This window comes from Natator depressus, chromosome 1, assembly GCF_965152275.1.
Source record: "Natator depressus isolate rNatDep1 chromosome 1, rNatDep2.hap1, whole genome shotgun sequence".
Lineage (NCBI taxonomy): Eukaryota > Metazoa > Chordata > Testudines > Cheloniidae > Natator > Natator depressus.
Window position 1 is genome coordinate 345,151,938 of NC_134234.1, and position 19,191 is coordinate 345,171,128.

Genomic DNA, 19,191 nt, shown 5'->3' on the forward strand with positions numbered 1-19,191 from the left:
TCACCAGGATTTCTTCTAACCTGAACAGCATAAAATGACTTCCCTCAGTTGTAGGGCACAGAATATCATTGAAGTCTATGGAACTGGACTGAGGTACACTAGTTCAGCATCCTTTACAAAGCAATGTTTTTTAATGAAAGGGAAATGCAAAGCTTTTTTGCATGAAAAACCAAACAGCCCCAAATTCGGAGGTGAGGAATCATGAACAGTTGACTGGAACTTAACATGCATTTGTAAAGTTTATCTGTAAAGGGAGAAGACCCTTTTTTCCCAGTGTCCCAGTGTCCCAGTCCCTTATAGGCATCATTATACCTGTAGTGCATGCCCTTGGTCCCACCTCTTACAATTTATGGTAAATGTTGGGTCTGGGGGATTTGCTCCCACATTTTTTGTATCCCAGGGGAGGGGTAAGGAGTGAGGTTGTGCTTCGCTCAGGGACAGGCATTTCTTTGCCCTTTTAGTATTTCCGATGCCCATTCTCCTCCAGACTGGCTGCTTGACCTTATCTCAGGAGAGGAGGATGAGGCAGGACTGTCCTTCAAGTGTACACTCGTATAATACACTCCCTCCACCCGCCTCCATCTATTTGTGAACACAGTGTCTTTGTGCTTTGTTGACACTTATTGGTAAGAATATAAAAATATGAAAAATTCAAATGAACAAAGACGACCCAAAATTCTATCTCAGGCATATATATAAGCCAGAATACTACGTTATCATCAGGAACACACGAACACTCCTGAGTAGCTGTTGCCAAGGGCAGTGAGATGTGCCACCCTGGTGTTTGCAGTGGAGCCTCCAGCATTGATCTGCACCACGCACCAGGCAGCCTCCTCAGGGGCTCTGGGCAGTGCCTCTTAATACATGTGGGGCCAGTGCCTCTGGATACATGTGGGGCCAGCCGGAGGGAGCTCTTGTCCGTGGAGGTGGTTCTGACATTTGCTTCGTGGATGTTCTCCTGGTCATCTGCCCTGCTTACACCTGGCTGGGAAAAGGGGAGCCCGGGACTCTGCAGGTGATCAGATGGTTCCTGGGGCGGGCTCTCGCTGAAGAGCTGGAGGAGGAAGGGACAGAGAGACAGTTTTGTCAGAGCAGGCTTCAGCAAGAGTGAGTGGCTGCACTCTGAGGTGACCAAAAATGTTGTTGTGAGAACCCCTGCCTGAACATACCTCTGCTGGTAATATATGGATAGAGCTTGGTCCGTGGATGGTTTACATTAATACAGATTTCCCTGTCGTTGAGACACCAATTACTTATACCAGCCAGAGTTTTCTTTCGGGTAGTACGTTTAGCTGTCTTGCTGGTCATGGGCTCACAGCTGTATTGTCAAAGAGACTCTTATTAAAGAGAGGGAAAAGGAGAAAGGTAAAGACAACTGCACAGTACTTCACTTCGGAAAAAAATTGAATGCACATGAGTTGCTGTCTGGAGAGACTCATGACCATTCGTGGTGTCCTCAGGGCAGAGTGTAAAAAGCACGGCGGAGACCCTAGCTGGTGCTATGTTCTATAATTAGATTTCACCAACCCAGTACCAAGCGTGAACTCCCCAAAGTACTATGGTAGTTTTATAATAGAGTTACAAACAGTCCCCTAAGAGATTCCAGTCTATCATGGCTGCCAGGCAAGCTGGACTGTGTGATAAATGCTGGTGACTTCCAGGAAATATCACAGAATAGTCACGTTACAAGCAGTCCCACACTCACCCAGGTCGATTTGCATCCCAGATCTCCCACCAAAGACAACACTGAGAGTCAATTCTACAGTCAATTCTAACTCAAGTTTATTAGCTAAGAAAAAGGAGGGAGAGTTATTGAGATGTTAAAGCAGATAAAAATGTATGAACAGGTTAGTCCCAGTCTATAATTCCTAAAGGTAGCAGAGATTTGGGAAACTGGCAGTTTCCCAAAAGTCTTTTAGAGCTACCCAGAGTAACTCTTCTTCTCATTCGGTTATTCTGCCTGTGAGAATCCAATCTGTCCAGAGATGAAGAATTTTTTCTTGTGTCCATACTTATAGTTTCTTCTCACAGAAAAGAAGCTGACAGGGTCACAACCTCTGTGGGCTCTTTCTCACCAGAAAAGTTGGTGACTCACACTCGTTGAGACAATGTACTTAAAACCGTTTGGCTAAAATCCAAAAAATTCAAAGTGCACCATTAAAATAAAAGAAATTAATCTTCCCTCCCAATTTCCCCTGTAATTAACATTCCCAGGCTTCCCTGTTGGAGGGTTGTAACAATATCACTCACCTGCGAGAAAATGCTTCAGAGTTCGGGCAAACAGGCTGCTTCCTGCTTCTGTGGCCCAGCTTCTCCCAGTCCGCACAGAGCCCAGGGCCTGGCGCAAAGCAGCTGCCCTCACCCCTTCCCTCATGGAGTCTGACCCCAGCAACAGGGAACCTATTGGAGCAGACCCAAAACTACCACACCCAATTCCAGAAGCTTCTGGATGGGGCGTGCTAAATCTGCCTAGCAACAATGAGATTAGGAAAAAAGGAACTCTAAGGTTAAATAAGCTCTGGTATACATTTACCACTGGCTCCGGCTTTATTCGCCATTTTTACAGATTACAGTTTAGTTTTTCCTGAGAACTCTTGACAGACTGTGGTGCAAATTCCATGTCTGTAGTCTTTCAAAAGCCATGGGAATGTTATGGAGCAAAGGGCCGGTTTTGTTCAATATCTTCATAAATGATCTGGAGGATGGTGTGGATTGCACTCTCAGCAAATTTGCGGATGATACTAAACTGGGAGGAGTGGTAGATACGCTGGAGGGGAGGGATAGGATACAGAAGGACCTAGACAAATTGGAGGATTGGGCCAAAAGAAATCTGATGAGGTTCAATAAGGATAAGTGCAGGGTCCTGCACTTAGGATGGAAGAATCCAATGCACCGCTACAGACTAGGGACCGAATGGCTAGGCAGCAGTTCTGCGGAAAAGGACCTAGGGGTGACAGTGGACGAGAAGCTGGATATGAGTCAGCAGTGTGCCCTTGTTGCCAAGAAGGCCAATGGCATTTTGGGATGTATAAGTAGGGGCATAGCGAGCAGATCGAGGGACGTGATCGTTCCCCTCTATTCGACACTGGTGAGGCCTCATCTGGAGTACTGTGTCCAGTTTTGGGCCCCACACTACAAGAAGGATGTGGATAAATTGGAGAGAGTCCAGCGAAGGGCAACAAAAATAATTAGGGGTCTAGAGCACATGACTTATGAGGAGAGGCTGAGGGAGCTGGGATTGTTTAGTCTGCAGAAGAGAAGAATGAGGGGGGATTTGATAGCTGCTTTCAACTACCTGAAAGGGGGTTCCAAAGAGGATGGCTCTAGACTGTTCTCAATGGTAGCAGATGACAGAACGAGGAGTAATGGTCTCAAGTTGCAATGGGGGAGGTTTAGATTGGATATTAGGAAAAACTTTTTCACTAAGAGGGTGGTGAAACACTGGAATGCGTTACCTAGGGAGGTGGTAGAATCTCCTTCCTTTGAGGTTTTTAAGGTCAGGCTTGACAAAGCCCTGGCTGGGATGATTTAACTGGGAATTGGTCCTGCTTCGAGCAGGGGGTTGGACTAGATGACCTTCTGGGGTCCCTTCCAACCCTGATATTCTATGATTCTATGAATAAAGGCTGCTCCCTAAACAAGCTTGTTTGTGCCTCCTATGGGTTTTTTCCCCCCAGATGATTTGAGTTAGGATAATCTAGACTAATAATAATTAAAGTTAAGATTTGGTCCAGGTTAATTTTAATAAAACTCAGGGATAGGTCATGGGGAATCAACAAGGCTCAGGGAAGCCTGTGATCTGTCTCTGACTTACTAAAAATAACGGTGAAAAAATGGGGAAAAGGAGGAGAAGCACCCAGTGCTGCTGTGTCTCGGGGTCCTCCAGGTGCTCATGGTAGCGAGGAGATCTGGGGTACCCCCAGCACCAAGAGCGATCTGCAGCAGCTTAAGAGCTGTGGAGAATAGCAAATATGGCAGGCAACCAGCTTGGCTTAACAGTGAAATCTTCGGTGAGCTTAAACACAAAAAGGCTTTGGGAACCCGAATGCTGGCCCAAAGCCAGAGGGTCGCTCTTGTAGGTAGGCAGACCTGAGCAGCTGAAAAGGAGGCCACCCAGGAGTGAGAAGCACCCGAGTCTGACCCACACACTAACGCCTCTGAACCAGTAGAGGCAACAGAGACTGGCCGCCTAGATCTCGGGCAGATTAGCTCCGGGAGAGGAAATTTGGGACGGGACCAGGCTGAAGACCCAAGGGACGACAACATTAGGAAGGAGGTGACCGAAATAGATGGGGTCCCCGTGGAAGGGAAAACCCAGGGACCAGGACCCTACTTCGTGATGGAGAAGAATCTCTTATACCACATTGCACCAGTACAGGGGCAGAAGGTACAGCAGATCCTAGTACCTCAAAAACACCAGAATGCTGTATTAAGTCTGGCCCATAGTCTTCTTTTTGGGGGGCATTTGGGGGTAGAGGAGACCCTGGCACAGGTCCTGCGACGATTCTTCTGGCCCGGAGTATATGAAGAAGTGTGGAGGTACTGTGTGTCCTGCCCGGAGTGTCAGCTGCACCGTCCCCGTCCCCACTTGAGGGCACCTTTAGTACCCCTTCCCATCATAGAGGTCCCCTTCGAGTGATTAGCCATGGATCTCGTGGGACCCCTGGAGAAGACAGCCCAGGGCCACCAATATATACTTGTCATTCTGGATTATGCTACTCGCGACCCACAAGCCGTCCCCCTGCGGAACATGGCCTCTAAAATGATAGCTAAAGAGTTGGTGGGGATCTTTGCCCGAGTGGGGCTACCAAAGGAGATATTAACAGACCAAGGTACCCCGTATTTATGTCGAAGCTAATGAAGGACCTCTGTACGCTGCTCCATATACAGACCCTGAGAACTTCAGTCTATCATCCGCAGACCGGTGGGCTGGTAGAAAGGTTTCACCGAACCCTCAAAGCAATGATAAAGAAAGTGGTAAGTCGAGACAGGAAGGATTGGGACACCCTACTACCCTACCTTATGTTTGCAATCCGGGAGGTACCTCAGGCCTCAACTGGGTTTTCCCCCTTTGAATTATTATATGGACGCCACCCCCGTGGCATACCAGATATTGCCAAAGAAATCTGGGAAGAGGAACCCAATGAGGGGAGAAATATAATTGACCATGTATTGCAGATGCGAGAACGGATAGCCCCGGTCACCCCTATTGTACGGGAACATTTGGAAAAGGCGCAGGAGGCCCAGCGAACCCATTACAATCGCCAGGCAAAAGTCCGACAGTTCCAAGCAGGGGATCGGGTGATGGTGTTGGTACCCACAGCAGAAAGCAAGCTTTTGGCCCAATGGCAGGGGCCCTATGAGGTGGTTGAACCCATGGGAAAGTAACCTACAAGGTGTGGCAGCCAGGACGCCGGAAACAAGAACAAATTTATCACATTAACCTCTTAAAGCCTTGGCACCAACGAGAGGCGTGGGTAGTGGCCCAAGAGACCCCGATCCAGGGAAATAATATGCAGGAGCAGATCAGGATATCCACTGATCTGACACCAAACCAGAAGGAGGCGGGAACTGAGATGATCCACCGAAACCAGGTCGTGTTTTCAACCAAACCAGGCCGGACCACCAAAGCATATCACCACATTATCACAGACCCTGGGGCAAAGGTAACTTTAAAGCCCTATTGGGTCCCAGCAGCAAAAAGGGAGACGATTAAGGCAGAGGTAAAAAGGATGTTGGAGCTGGGAGTCATCGAAGAGTCCCACAGTCAGTGGTCAAGCCCGATTGTGTTGGTGCCCAAACCCGATGGCACCACGAGGTTTTGTAATGACTTTCGCTGGCTGAATGAGATATCCAAATTGGATGCATACCCCATACCCCGTATCGATGAGTTAGCTGACCGCCTGAGCAATGCCAATTTTTGACCACCCTTGATTTAACAAAGGGATACTGGCAGATTCCCCTTGCCAAAGATTGTTGTTCATTGGCATCGTACAATCCCCCAGCCAAAGGGTGAGTTTCAGACGTAAGGTCCTGACAAGAAACACGCTGGAGGCAAGGGAATGTTTCCCATGAATTTCGAAGGCAATTGGGTCTGACCCACTGGGAATGCGGGTGGTGAGAATGCAGAAAAGTGGCTCCCTCCTTTCTGACAGGGTGAGAATGAACTGCCCGATGTCCCTGACCACGACCAGCATGGATTGAAAGGAACAAACTGGATTCCTTTCATGACACCCACTTGTGCTAGTAGTGGTAATTTAGAGACTACACCTGAGAGATAAATTACTCTCTAAGGTGCCACAAGGACTCCTTGTTGTTTTCCTGCTGCAGACTAACACGGCTACTACTCTGAAATCTGCCACTTGTGCTCCTGATGCCGCTCAGAGTCACCCGGACATTCATTCCCATTGTAGCACCAATGAATTCAATGGCATGGCACGAGGAACGCAGTTGGCCCGTACCATTTGAAGATGAAAGAAAGATGAAGAGTGCAACGTGCATGTCACGGCCTCTCAGGCTCAGAGTAACCTAATAATCGCAATCCCAGAGGAAAACAGCTGCATCCAAAGGAGGATTTTGCAAGGCAATGAAGCTTGTTTGGTAACTAATTAGTACCGCCTCCACAAATGGCATCGCAGATCCTCCAGGAAGTGCTAGGAACTGTATAAAAGCACTCACCGCTCAGGGATTTTCTAAAATCTTCTGTGGACTTCATCTCCTCGGTGAACTGGGTAAGTCCAATTCAACTCAATTGATTTAAACTCTAGAGATGTAACTTTAGAAAGTCATTTAGCCATTTTTCACTTCGGTGGATTAGGAAGCAACTTTCCCAGGTTAGTCCAGAAAGGACCAATTCAGTGGTCTTTTACTTTTTTCTCAAGCAGCTGTTACTCCTCTCTCTTGGAGACAGGAGAATGGACTAAGCTGACAAGTGATGAGATCCAGTGTAGCAATTCTTGCGTTCTTCTCAGGAGAAATACCCATTGAAGGTGCTTCTCCTCAGATGATGTAAATTAGTGTCGCTCCATGAAAGTCATTGGACCTGGACCCCAGCTGAGGAGCTTGTCCTTTGTGATTTGTTTGGAGAAAAGTAAAGTTTTCTCTTTATGGTTGACTCACAAGCTTTGGGAAATCAGAGAACTACACTGTGATACCAGGTTTCAGAGTAGCAGCCGTTTTAGTCTGTATTTGCAAAAAGAAAAGGAGTACTTGTGGCACCTTAGAGACTAAGATATTGATCTGAGCCTGAGCTTTCGTGAGCTACATCCGATGAAGTGAGCTGTCACTTACGAAAGCTTACGCTCAAATCAATTTGTTCGTCTCTAAGGTGCCACAAGTACTCCTTTTCTTTTTACTGTGATACCAGAGTCCAGTGGTTTGCATACAGAGGTTAAATCCTCAAACGACAAGAAATGATTACCGTGATCCCAGCACTGTTCTCTTTGAGTAATGTCTAAAATGGACACAGAATCCCAGGGGTCCAGCATAGAAATCGTGAGCCTTCTTCTTGTCGGTGTTTTTCAGACAAAGCCAAAGGGGGTTGAAGGGGCCAGTTGGGAGGGAAGTTTCATGAGAGTGGACAAGAGGTGTAGAAAGAGGATATAGGAAGAAATACATGGCCATGAAGACAGGGACTTAGTCCACTCTTCCTTTCTCTCTTGGGCCACAAGAGCTTCGAAGCCTTTCTTCCACCAGCCCTTGTACCTTCTCCTTATTCTAGTCCCTGGTGTGTGTTTCAGGTTTACCTCCATCCCAGAAAGATGACTTTCTCCAGCCTGTGCAATCCAGAATGCGGGGTGGCCCGGTCCAGTCCAGTCACTGGCAGCTACAACGTGCCGTGCGTTAGGCAGTGCCCTGACTCCGAAGTGCTGATCAGACCCTCACCGGTTGTCGTGACCCTCCCGGGACCAATTCTCAGCACTTTCCCTCAGCACACTGGAGTGGGAGCCATAGGAGCACCTGTCGTCGGACCCGGTTTCGGGGGCTCATTCGGTTTGGGGGGATTGTACGGCTCTGGAGGCCAGTACGGAGGATTGTCTGGTTTAGGGGGATACGGTGGTTATGGGGGATTAGGCAGTTCCCTGGGCGGTTATGGTTCCGGGGGAATATGTGGGTCCGGGGTATCTCGCCATAGGTACCTCAGTGGAAGCTGTGGGCCATGTTAAACCCAGCAGGAAGATCCGTGGATGAAGGAAGAACCAGGAATTGAACAGCAAGAAACAGATTCACCCCTGACCTTTTGGGCATGGCTTTCAGAAGTGCTGTGCAAACTTGGCTCCAGTTGAGCTCAGTGGGAGCTGTGTGTGCTCAGCACCTTGGTCTGATAGCCATGCTGCATTTCTAACGTTACGCTTTATGACTCTTTCTGCCAAGGCTTTGCCAGCCAAGTGCTGATTCTCGCTTTCACATGTAGACTCATTCTGAATAACACGCAGGCTGTTTACACTAATTCCGCAGTTTAAGGGAAATAGGGGCCTTAAAACAGGCATCAGTTACATTTATTATCATTTTAAGTCCCTTGAGCGTGGGAAAAAGAGACCTTGCTGTGAAGGAGAATTAGACCCCGTCTGTTCTATCCTTTCCATCAATACGTGTCTTTAGCCTCTCGCTTTGACCTTCTCTGCGGCAGACATTTAATTGAGAAGTTGAGTAGTCCTCTGCTTCTGTATTCCATTGTCTCACTTCCCACTGACTGAGGGAATAAAAGTCACTTAAAATGGTTGCGAAGGGGACATGTTTGTCCACCTCTGCAGCTGCAACAACAAAAAAGCACATCTTGTGTGAAAAACGTCCCATTGAGGTGGGTGATCGGTCACAGCCTTTCTTGAAAAACTGAAATTATGTTCTTTCTGCTCTCGTATTTTTCCTGTACCTGTATATTACAAATGTCACTCGCATTAAAAACTCTGATGCATCATAATATCCGTTTTCTGGTTCTCCTTGTTCATCCCTCCTTCTTTAAACATTGCCCTGGACACAATTCATCCCTGAAGAGCCAGCAGCATCAGGCACTTCTCAAGAGGTGACTTTTTGAAGCCCTGGAGCAATAGGAGAATTCACCCTTTGAAGTAGTTTACAGCATTCTGTTGGGTTTCCGTACTGGGGTGGAGTTCCCCCTTGCCTTACCTCTTTTAACAAAGTAATGTTAACTCAACCTAGTGAGAGGTGTAAATTCAACCAGCTCTCCTCCTTGACACCAACTTTACACTCACTTTGCAATGCTGGAGATGAGCTGACAAGATTTAGGGCAATGGGGCAAAAACAGTTCAGCTTCACATTGAGGTGTTGGATGTCATTGCACCAAGAAAACTCAGTTCAATTCATCTTCTTCTGACTCTCTGCCCACATGTGTTCATCTACTGGCCAACAGAGACCCCCACTCCTTGGGGAAATGACAGGACCAAAAGTTGATTTCACAAGGATTTTGCAAACACAACTGGCTGCCTCACTTCTACCCACCTCAGTTCTACCCTGATAGAAAAACAAAACTACACCAAAGTCACCTACAGGAGTTGTGAAAGAGAATGGAGGAGATAATTAAGGAATCAATTTCCAGACACCTAGAGATAAGAAGGTGATAAGTAACAGCATGAATATATGAAAAACAAGATCTGTGAAAACAACCTAATTGATTTCTTTTACAGATTGAAAAGCTTCGTGGATAGTGGGCAAACAGTAGATGTGGTCTATCTGAATTTTTCATAAAGCTTTTGCTACCCTCTTGCCTGACCTTCTCATAAACAAACGAGGAAAATACATCTTAGATGGGGCTAGGATAAAGTGGGTGCATAACTGGTTGAAAACCATTCCCAGAGAGTATTTAGCAGGGGTCCACACTCCAACTGGAAGGGCACATCAAGTTGTGTCCCAGGGGGATCAGTTCTGGGTCCGATTCTGTTCAATATCTTCATCAATGATTTAGATCATAGCACAGAGAGTACACTTATAAAGTTTGCAGATGATACCGAGCTGGGAGGAGTCTCAAGTGCTGTGGAGGATAGCAAGAGGCCCACCTCAACCCCCGAGCCCTCCGAGGACTGGACACTGGACACTGCTCCCGAAGGAACAGCCCAGCCCACCTTACCAGCTCCAGCTGACATCACGGCACCGCTTCACACACAGCCCTTAGGCACGTTCAGAGTGAAAACAAGCAGAGTTTATTTAACAAAGAGAGTCAAATGGTAGCAAATAGGAATACTGGAAACCAATGGTTACATATCAGATAAAAGCAGAACTTGCATTGTAAAACCTGGACCTATGTAACTAACGCTCAGCCAGAGCCCTTGCAATGTCCTGCAGCCAGGCCTAGCTGTGCTCTGTTTTTCATGAGGGAAGCTACGCTATCAGCTTGTGTGCTCGATGAAGGATGCCAGGGGGAGGGATAAACTCTGCCCCCCAGGGATGCTCCAACGCTCCATGGTCTTTACTCATAAACAGAGTGCTGCCCTGCTGGTTCTTGGGTTTTTTTCCCGTGTGCCTCTTACTTGGTGATTTCACAAGCTCTTGATTAGCATTCGGCTCCGTCTGTGGACAGGCCTCCTTTCTGAAGCGGAAAATACCCAATAAACACAGGACCAACTTGAGTGCGACAAAGGCAGGTCTCTTCCCTCCTGACTGACAGGAGCAAGTTCATCCCTTTTTCTGACCTGCCTTAACTCCCAGACATTAAGCGTTAGGATATAGATATTCAGGCCTGTCTGTAAAGGACTATACTCTAGGAATTTAGGTGTGTTCTTATCACTTGCCTGGTTCAAGGTATAAAAGAAAGAATCAAAATCAGTGTCTGCCAGGGTAAGGTCCTTCTCTTACTGTGACAGTCTGAGGCCCTGTGCTTAGGCTAAGGCCTTTGGCAAGGGAGCAGAGGCAGCCATAAGCTGGGAAGCGACCGGTCACATCCTCACATTCCAAACTAGTCACATGGAAATAAGGTGCTCTTGGGCTGTTAGGAATACAGTCCTGTCCTGATAATGCCTATCGCCTCCAGAGAAAGGGAAATGCCTAGAAGATGTAAAAGGAAACTTAGTTTGATAGCATCCTGTCTGGCAAGAACTCACTTATCAATAGCTGGGATGTGAAATCCTCATTTCTGTGTTTGTTCTATCACTGTAGTCCCCATTTCCCCATTGTTTGTCGGTACAATGTCTCTCTGGTTCTGTGATTGTTCCTGTCTGCCGTACAATAAATTTTGCTGGGTGTAAACTAATTAAGGTGGTGGGATATAATTGGTTATTTAATCATGTTCCAATATGTTAGGATTGGTTAGTTAAATTTCAGTAAAAAGATTGGTTCAGGTATAGCTAAGCAGAACTCAAGTTTTACTTTTTAGTCTGCAGTCAATCAGGAAGTGGGTGGGTGGGTGGGTGTGTGTGGGGGGGAAATGGGAACAGGGAATGGGGGTGGGGAAATTGGAATCATGGTTAGCTAAAGGGGGAAATGGGAACAGGGACACAGGTAAGCCTCTGTGGTGTCAGAGCTGGGAAGGAGGACACTAAGGAAGGAAACTGGAATCATGCTGGCTGGAAGTTCACCCCAATAAACATTGAATTGTTTGCACCTTTGGACATCGGGTATTGTTGCTCTCTGTTCATGCGAGAAGGACCAGGGAAGTAAGTGGGTGAAGGAATAAGCCCCCTAACATTAAGCACAAGATTTCTAGAACAGATACATCATTATCTGTGTAATTATCAGATAATTAAACATAATCTGTCCATATGCTTTACAACGATTGTGATGACCAGCGGGCTCCTGGCTCTGGGCAGAGCCCAAACATGCCACCCTATGTAAACTTAACCTGTATGCGTCCGACCCAGGGTATCCCTGTAAAACGCCAGCAACTCTGTGCCTCTTTGCAGTGCTTTGAAAGGGCCAGCGTTTCCTGCTTTGGGCGTGGATTTTAACCCTCCCTGACCTCAGTGCTTTCTAGGGGATTCTCTGCCCTGCTCTCCCTGACCAAATCCAAGGTTTCTTCACCAGCACAACAAATTAAATTTTCTGCCCTCTCCCTTTCAGAGGAAGTTTTAATCTATTCATATGCATGGTTTGCACCGTTCCTCTGCTGCTGGGCTTCCTTACGTCATGCGTTACGGCATTCACCCCTTCAATGCCCTCAAACGGTCCTTACTATAATCCTGCCTTGTGTTTTCCCTCACTGCGGTCAGCACTAACACCAAATCAGCCATGTCAAATGACCTTTCTCCAGTACGCCCATCACACCAAACGTGCTGAGTTCCCTGACTTTTTCCAAGGGTCTGTCTCACTCACTTCCTCATTACCTGTAAATTGGGTATTATTGCTCTCTGTTCATGCGAGAAGAACCAGGGAAGTAAGTGGGTGAAGGAATAAGCCCCCTAACACTAACATTGGACCAATGTCGTCTCAAAGGGCTGCCTAGATCTGGTTTGCTGATGGGTCAAGTGGAGGGATGGCGGAGACCGAGAGGAAGCAGTGCTCTTTTTTGTCAGGATCTGTCCATCCCGGAGCAGCCAAGAAAAGGACGTCTTGTGCGACTATGCAGCTGACGGAGCCCAGCAAAGAGCAGAGGAGAGAGGAAAACCACACATTCTTGAGGAAGGAGGAGGTGGTTGTGGGACGGGATTTGACATAAACTTTGACCAGCCATAGGGCATGCTGCACAAAACATTCCTGCCAGAACAGCATGCTGTGTAAAGTGTAACAGATTTCTGCATGGGTGGGTTCCATATCCGGGGAATGAGGCGGAGGAGTCTTCCTTTGATTGTGAGGCCCTGAACCTCTGTGAAGTTGAAGCAACCGTGGTGATTGACACCAAGGGGGCGCCTTCATTTTCCAATTAAAATGTTTTAAAAATACCAAATGCAAAACTTCATTTGAATGAAAATGAAACAGCCCCAAGTTGTGTGGCTTCAAGTTATGACGTGATTAACAGAACGCCATGAGAGCCTGGCCTCCATTTTGTTAAAGTGACTGTGTTACTCAGTGCAGAGGTGTCTAATCCCAACAACCGTTTATTAATATTCTAAGACTAGAAACCTTTGTGTGTGTGAAACACCAGCGAGTGTTTGTGAGGGGCTTTGAACTCTGGAGTTCTGAGGTCGCTGAAGAACTTCCAGCCTTCACACCCTGCCTCTCTCTGTTTGATCGGCCTAGAAACAGCGACACATTGACAAGAAGGTCACCCGGGATCGGTTGCAGGAACAGAAACACAACCCTACCACAGGGAGGGCGGTAACCAGGGAGGGGCGAATGGGTCAGCCGCCGAGTGTGTAGAGCTATTGGGGTGCAAAAATGGGGCAAGTGTATTGGCCTCCGCCCCCTCCCCCCCCGCCCAACCCGCACAGGATTGGACCCAACAGCCTCCAGATGGAGCCCAGGGGACTCCAAGCCCCCCGTGCCCACAGGATTGCAGGCCCTGGGCCCCAGGCAACTGCAGGCTCCCCGGCACTAGGATGCTAACGGGGCGGCTGGTAGGCCGGGTGCTGAGCGCTGTTTGGCTCCTAGTGAGCGTGCTCATTGCTCGGTAACATCTGCTGACGCTGCTGTGGTGGCTGGTGATTAAAATGGTTAAGGGGGGCAAATTGGGGGGGATGGGCAAGGTCTGAGCTGGGGGCTGTAACTGACTGCACGGGGCAGGGGATCACACATCTGGAGGCAGAGGGAGAAGGGGGCCAAGGAGGAGCGGGGTGGAGCCAGGGTTGAGCTCACGGGTGAGGGGCTGCTAGAGAGTGGCCGAGGGCAAAGTCCGGCACAGGGTGTGTTTTAGTCAGCACACAGCAGGGATAAATCACGCTCGGCTCCCTCCTTTAGCTGTGCGTTCCCGTGACAGGGACCTGCCCTTCCTTCTTCCTGCCCCAGCCTGATTCAATCCTTGTTACAGAGAACAGGGTAAAGAGTCTCCCTGCGACTCACTGGGATCACGCTCCATTACCTGGCCAGCAAGGTGCTTTCACACGCCAGGGAGCCGACACCTGCAGCACAGCCTGGCCCACGATGCTGGGCACACCCGGGCTTCTCTTCTAACAGGCCTCTAATTCTGGGCTCGGGACAATTTTCACTTGTGCCAAATCAGCTAAAAATACAGGCCATTGACTGTCCAGGTGAAGAGACCGGTGGGTGCAGAGCTGCATTGGGGCTGCTTGGGGGGGTATCCACTGGCAAAGACGCAGGTCCACTGTGACCTGTGCTTGTCGCATTCAGGGCTGTGACCCAGCCAGTCTCTTCCTCACACCCTTCTCTCTGTCCATCTCGCCACCATGACCAGGGCATTGACACACACTGAAGCACAGCACAATCCCATTTCACAATCACCACAGCCAGGTACCTTCTTCTGTCTCCACACTTTGGTGGGAGGGGCCTCACCTCTCCAGAATCATAGAGTCATCGAGTTATAGAAGATTAGGGTTGGAAGAGACCTCAGGAGGTCATCTAGTCCAACCCCCTTCTCAAAGCAGGACCAACACTAAATAAATTATCCCAGCCAGGGCTTTGTCAACACGGGCCTTAAAAGTGTCTCAGGATGGAGATTCCACCTCTTCTCTTGGTAACCCATTCCAGTGCTTCACCACCCTCCTAGTGAAATAGTGTTTGCTCATATGCAACGTAGACCTCCCACACTGCAACCTGAGACCATTGCTCCTTGTTCAGTCATCTGCCACCACTGAGACCAGCCGAGCTCCATTCTCTTTGGAACCCCCCTTCAGGTAGTTGAAGGCTGCTATCAAATGCCCCCTCACTCTTCTCTTCTGCAGACTAAACAAGCCCAATTCCCTCCGCCTCATCTTATTAGTCATGTGCCCCAGCCCCCTCATCATTTTTGTGGCTCTTCGCTGGACTTTCCAATTCCAATTTCTCCACATCATTTCTACAGTGGAGTCCCAAATCTGGACACAATACTGCAGATGTGGCCTCACCAGTGCGGAATAGAGGGGAATGATCACTTCCCTCGATCTGCTGGCAATGCTTCTACTAATGCAGCCCAATAGGCGCTTAGCCTTCTTGGTAAGAGGGGCACACTGCTGACTCATATCCAGCTTCTCGTCCACTGTAATCCCCAGGTCTTTTTCTGCAGAACTGCTGCTTAGCCAGTTGGTCTCCAGCCTCTTGCGGTGCATGGGATTCTTCTGCCAAAGTGCAGAAGTCTGCACTTGTCCTTGTTGAACCTCATCAGACTTCTTTTGGCCCAATCCTCCAATTTGTCTTGGTCACTCTCGACCCTATCCCTACCCTCCAGTGTATCTACCTCTCCCACAGCTTAGTGTCATTTGCAAACATGCTGAGGGTGCAATCCTCCCATCATCCAGATCATTCATAAAGATGTTGAACAAAACCGGTCCCAAGACTGACCCCTGAGGCACTCTGCTTGATACTGGCTGCCAGCTAGACATCCAGACATTGACCAGTACCCGTTGCGCCTAACAATCTAGCCAGCTTTCTATCCACCTTATAGTCCATTCATCCAATCTATGACCGTTCTGTAGTTCCCCGGGTTCTCCTTCTTCCACTTTTTAAAGATGGGCACTATATTTGCCTTTCTCCAGTCATCCAGGATCTCCCCCGATCGCTGTGACTTTTCAAAGATAATGGCCAATGGCTCTGCAATCACTCAGCCAATTCCTTCAGCATCCTTGGATGCTTAGATCTGGACCCATGGACTTGTGCATGGCCAGCTTTTCTAAATAATCCTTAACCTGTTCTTTTACCACTGAGGGCTGCTCACCTCCTCCCCATACTGTGCTGTCCAGGACAGCAGTTTGGGAGCTGACCTTGTCTGGAACGACCGAGGCAAAAAAAGCATTGAGTACTTCAACTTTTTCCACATCATCTCTCACTTGGTTGCCACCCCCATTCATTAAGGATCCCACACTTTCCCTGACCTTCTTCTTCTTGCTATGTATAGAAACCTTCTTGTTACCCTACACATCCCTTCACAACTCCAGTCATGTTTTGGCCTTCCTGATTACACGCCTGCAGGCTTGACCAATATTTTTAGACTCCTCCCTAGTCATCTGTCCAAGTTTCCATTTCTTGAAAGCTTCCTTTTTGTGTTTAAGCTCACTGAAGATTTCTCTGTTTAGCCAAGTTGGTCACCTGCCATATTTGCTAATCTTTCTGCACTTCGGGGTGGTTTGTTCCTGCACCCTCAATAAGGCTTCTTTCAAATAAATGTCATCGGACCTGGGGGTTAGAAGGCATTGCAAGGCTCATCAGGTCGAACCCCCTACCAAGATGCAGGACGCCTCTTATTAGCTGTCGCAACATAGATTCCGCCATGCTGCTATAATCCTTCACCTTGAAAGGGGCATAATTGCAATTCGCTTGGCAGGATTCAGCAGGAGAAATGATGAGGTGGAAGCCATCCAGAATATTGTACCAGGGAGCAAACAATAATTCATACTTTTCTTAGAAACCTAAAATCACAATGCAAAAGACAAACCCCAGAAATCTTACAGCCTACCCCCGCAAATTGCCTGTGTCCCTCATAAAAAGGCTAGAGAAAGGGTGGTTTGTGCTTGTACAGAGTCAGATGTTCTGCTGGTAATTTAATTGCTAGATAATCCACCTCCGGAGTAAATTCATTCTTTGTTTACTCTTTACACATCTCTCTAATGGGCAGAGTAACCCAATGGTAATGAATTCCTTCACGTTTGTTAAACAACACACAAGGTAGCTTATTTTTCTAACATGGCCTTCTTTATACTTGAGGATAATAATGGTCCAAAGGAGTTACAAGTGTGTATATTTCAAGTTTGTTCACGTGCAGCGTAGTAATACAAATTTTGGTACAAGAGAATTTAAATCTGCTCAAGTGGAAATACCCACTACGGAGCCAACACCTTCAAAGAAAGGGAGTTAAAGTGCATGGCAAGACTCTAGATGGACAATCGTTGTTCACACTTAGGTGAGAAGATGTTTATCTCCGAATTTCTCCCAAAAAACGTCAAAACAAAATAAAAATCTATCCAGAATGAGCCTCTCCAAGAGTTACTCTCAGGTTAGTGATGTCTTTGGAAGCCATGAATGGTAAGTATCCAGTAGGGTTCTAGAGATACAGGTAAGTGTTTGGCATGAGTAGTCCCAACTACTGGGGTTCATTTCTGACTCTGCCAATCACACCCTGTCTGACCGTCACCTGAATGTGCCTCAGTTTCCCCCCATGGCAAACAGGTAGACTTGTAACATGAAGGGTGGACTGTCTGAAGCTTCCTCTGATCTAAGCATATCAAAGCACTTCACAAAACACACCTCGTCTTTTATATGGCCAAAGAGGTGTATTATTAGAATAGTAGTAACTTTTTACTAGGCTTAGATGTTCCAATATTGAAGATTGGCTTCCCTTTAAAAATGCATGTCAAGGTCTCAGATGTCAGTCCAGTGCTCAGTTCATGAGTCCTAGCCTCTGAAATTGCGGCTCCTTGATTTTCATTCAATGAACCTTTGCATTTCCCTTTTCTATATATTTTCAAGTTGATGGGTAGATGCTAAACCAGTGTAAAGGAGGACAGTTCCATCAACTTGAGATTGAAGGAAGGCACTTTACCCAACCTGGGTTAGAGAAAACCTTTCTGCACCTCCACCCACAGCTGCTGCTATCTAATATACAGTGTAATCAATGGGAACCATCAGCCATTGCAGCTCCATCCAATGAGCAGCCAAGAGAACTGGGTCTTGTGAGAGACTTCAGCTAATAAAGAAAGGGAAAAAGCACAAGAGAGACAGAGTTAAAGAAAACTTCTTCAATGGCCAGATTGCTCTGGGATTAATTGTAAGTCTGATCAACCTAGGACATTCTGCAAGCCCCTTCTTCGACAAAGTTTTTTAGCCAGAATTAGAATGATTTAGAAGGGCAAAATTTACCCTCACCAGGATTTCTTCTAACCTGAACAGCATAAAATGACTTCCCTCAATTGTAGGGCACAGAATATCATTGAAGTCTATGGAACTGGACTGATGTACACTAGTTCAGCATCCTCAACAAAGCAATGTTTGTTAATGAAAGGGAAATGTAAAGCTTTTTTGAATGGAAAACCAAACAGCCCCAAATTCGGAGGCGAGGAATCATGAACAGTTGCCTGGAACCTTAACCCTGATATCTGCTGGGAGAGCAATACAGCAGTGCACAGACAATCCTGGAAGTTTTTGGAAAATATAGGGGACAATTTCCTGGTGCAAGTGCTGGAGGAATCAACTAGGGGCAGAACTCTTCTTGACCTGCTGCTCACAAACTGGGAAGAATTAGTAGGGGAAGGTAAAGTGGATGGGAACCTGGGAGGCAGTGACCAAGAGATGGTCGAGTTCAGGATCCTGACACAAGGAAGAAAGGAGAGCAGCAGAATACAGACCCTGGACTTCAGAAAAGCAGACTTTGACTCCCTCAGGGAACTGATGGGCAAGATCCCCTGGGAGAATAACATGAGGGGGAAAGGAGTCCAGGAGAGCTGACTGTATTTTCAAGAATCCTTATTGAGGTTCCAGGGACAAGCCATCAGGATGTGTAGAAAGAATAGTAAATATGGCAAGCGACCAGCTTGGCTTAACAGTGAAATCCTTGCTGATCTTAAATACAAAAAAGAAGCTTACAAGAAGTGGAAGACTGGACAAATGACCAGGGAAGAGTATAAAAATATTGCTCGGGCATGCAGGAGTGAAATCAGGAAGGCCAAAACACACCGGGAGTTGCAGCTAGCAAGAGATGTTAAGAGTAACAAGAAGGGTTTCTTCAGGTATGTTAGCAACAAGAAGAAAGTCAAGGAAAGTGTGGGCCCCTTACTGAATGAGGGAGGCAACCTAGTGAGAGAGGATGGGGAAAAAGCTAATGTACTCAATGCTTTTTTTGCTTCTGTCTTCACGAACAAGGTCAGCTCTCAGACTACTGCACTGGGCAGCACAGCATGGGGAGGAGGTGACCAGCCCTCTGTGGAGAAAGAAGTGGTTCGGCACTATTTAGAAAAGCTGGACGTGCACAAGTCCATGGGGCCGGATGCATTGCATCCGAGAGCGCTAAAGGAGTTGGCGGATGTGATTGCAGAGCCATTGGCCATTATCTTTGAAAACTCATGGCGATCGGGGGAAGTCCTGGACGACTGGAAAAAGGCTAATGTAGTGTCCATCTTTAAAAAAGGGAAAAAGGAGGATCCTGGGAACTACAGGCCAGTCAGCCTCACCTCAGTCCCTGGAAATATCATGGAGCAGGTCCTCAAGGAATCAATTCTGAAGCAC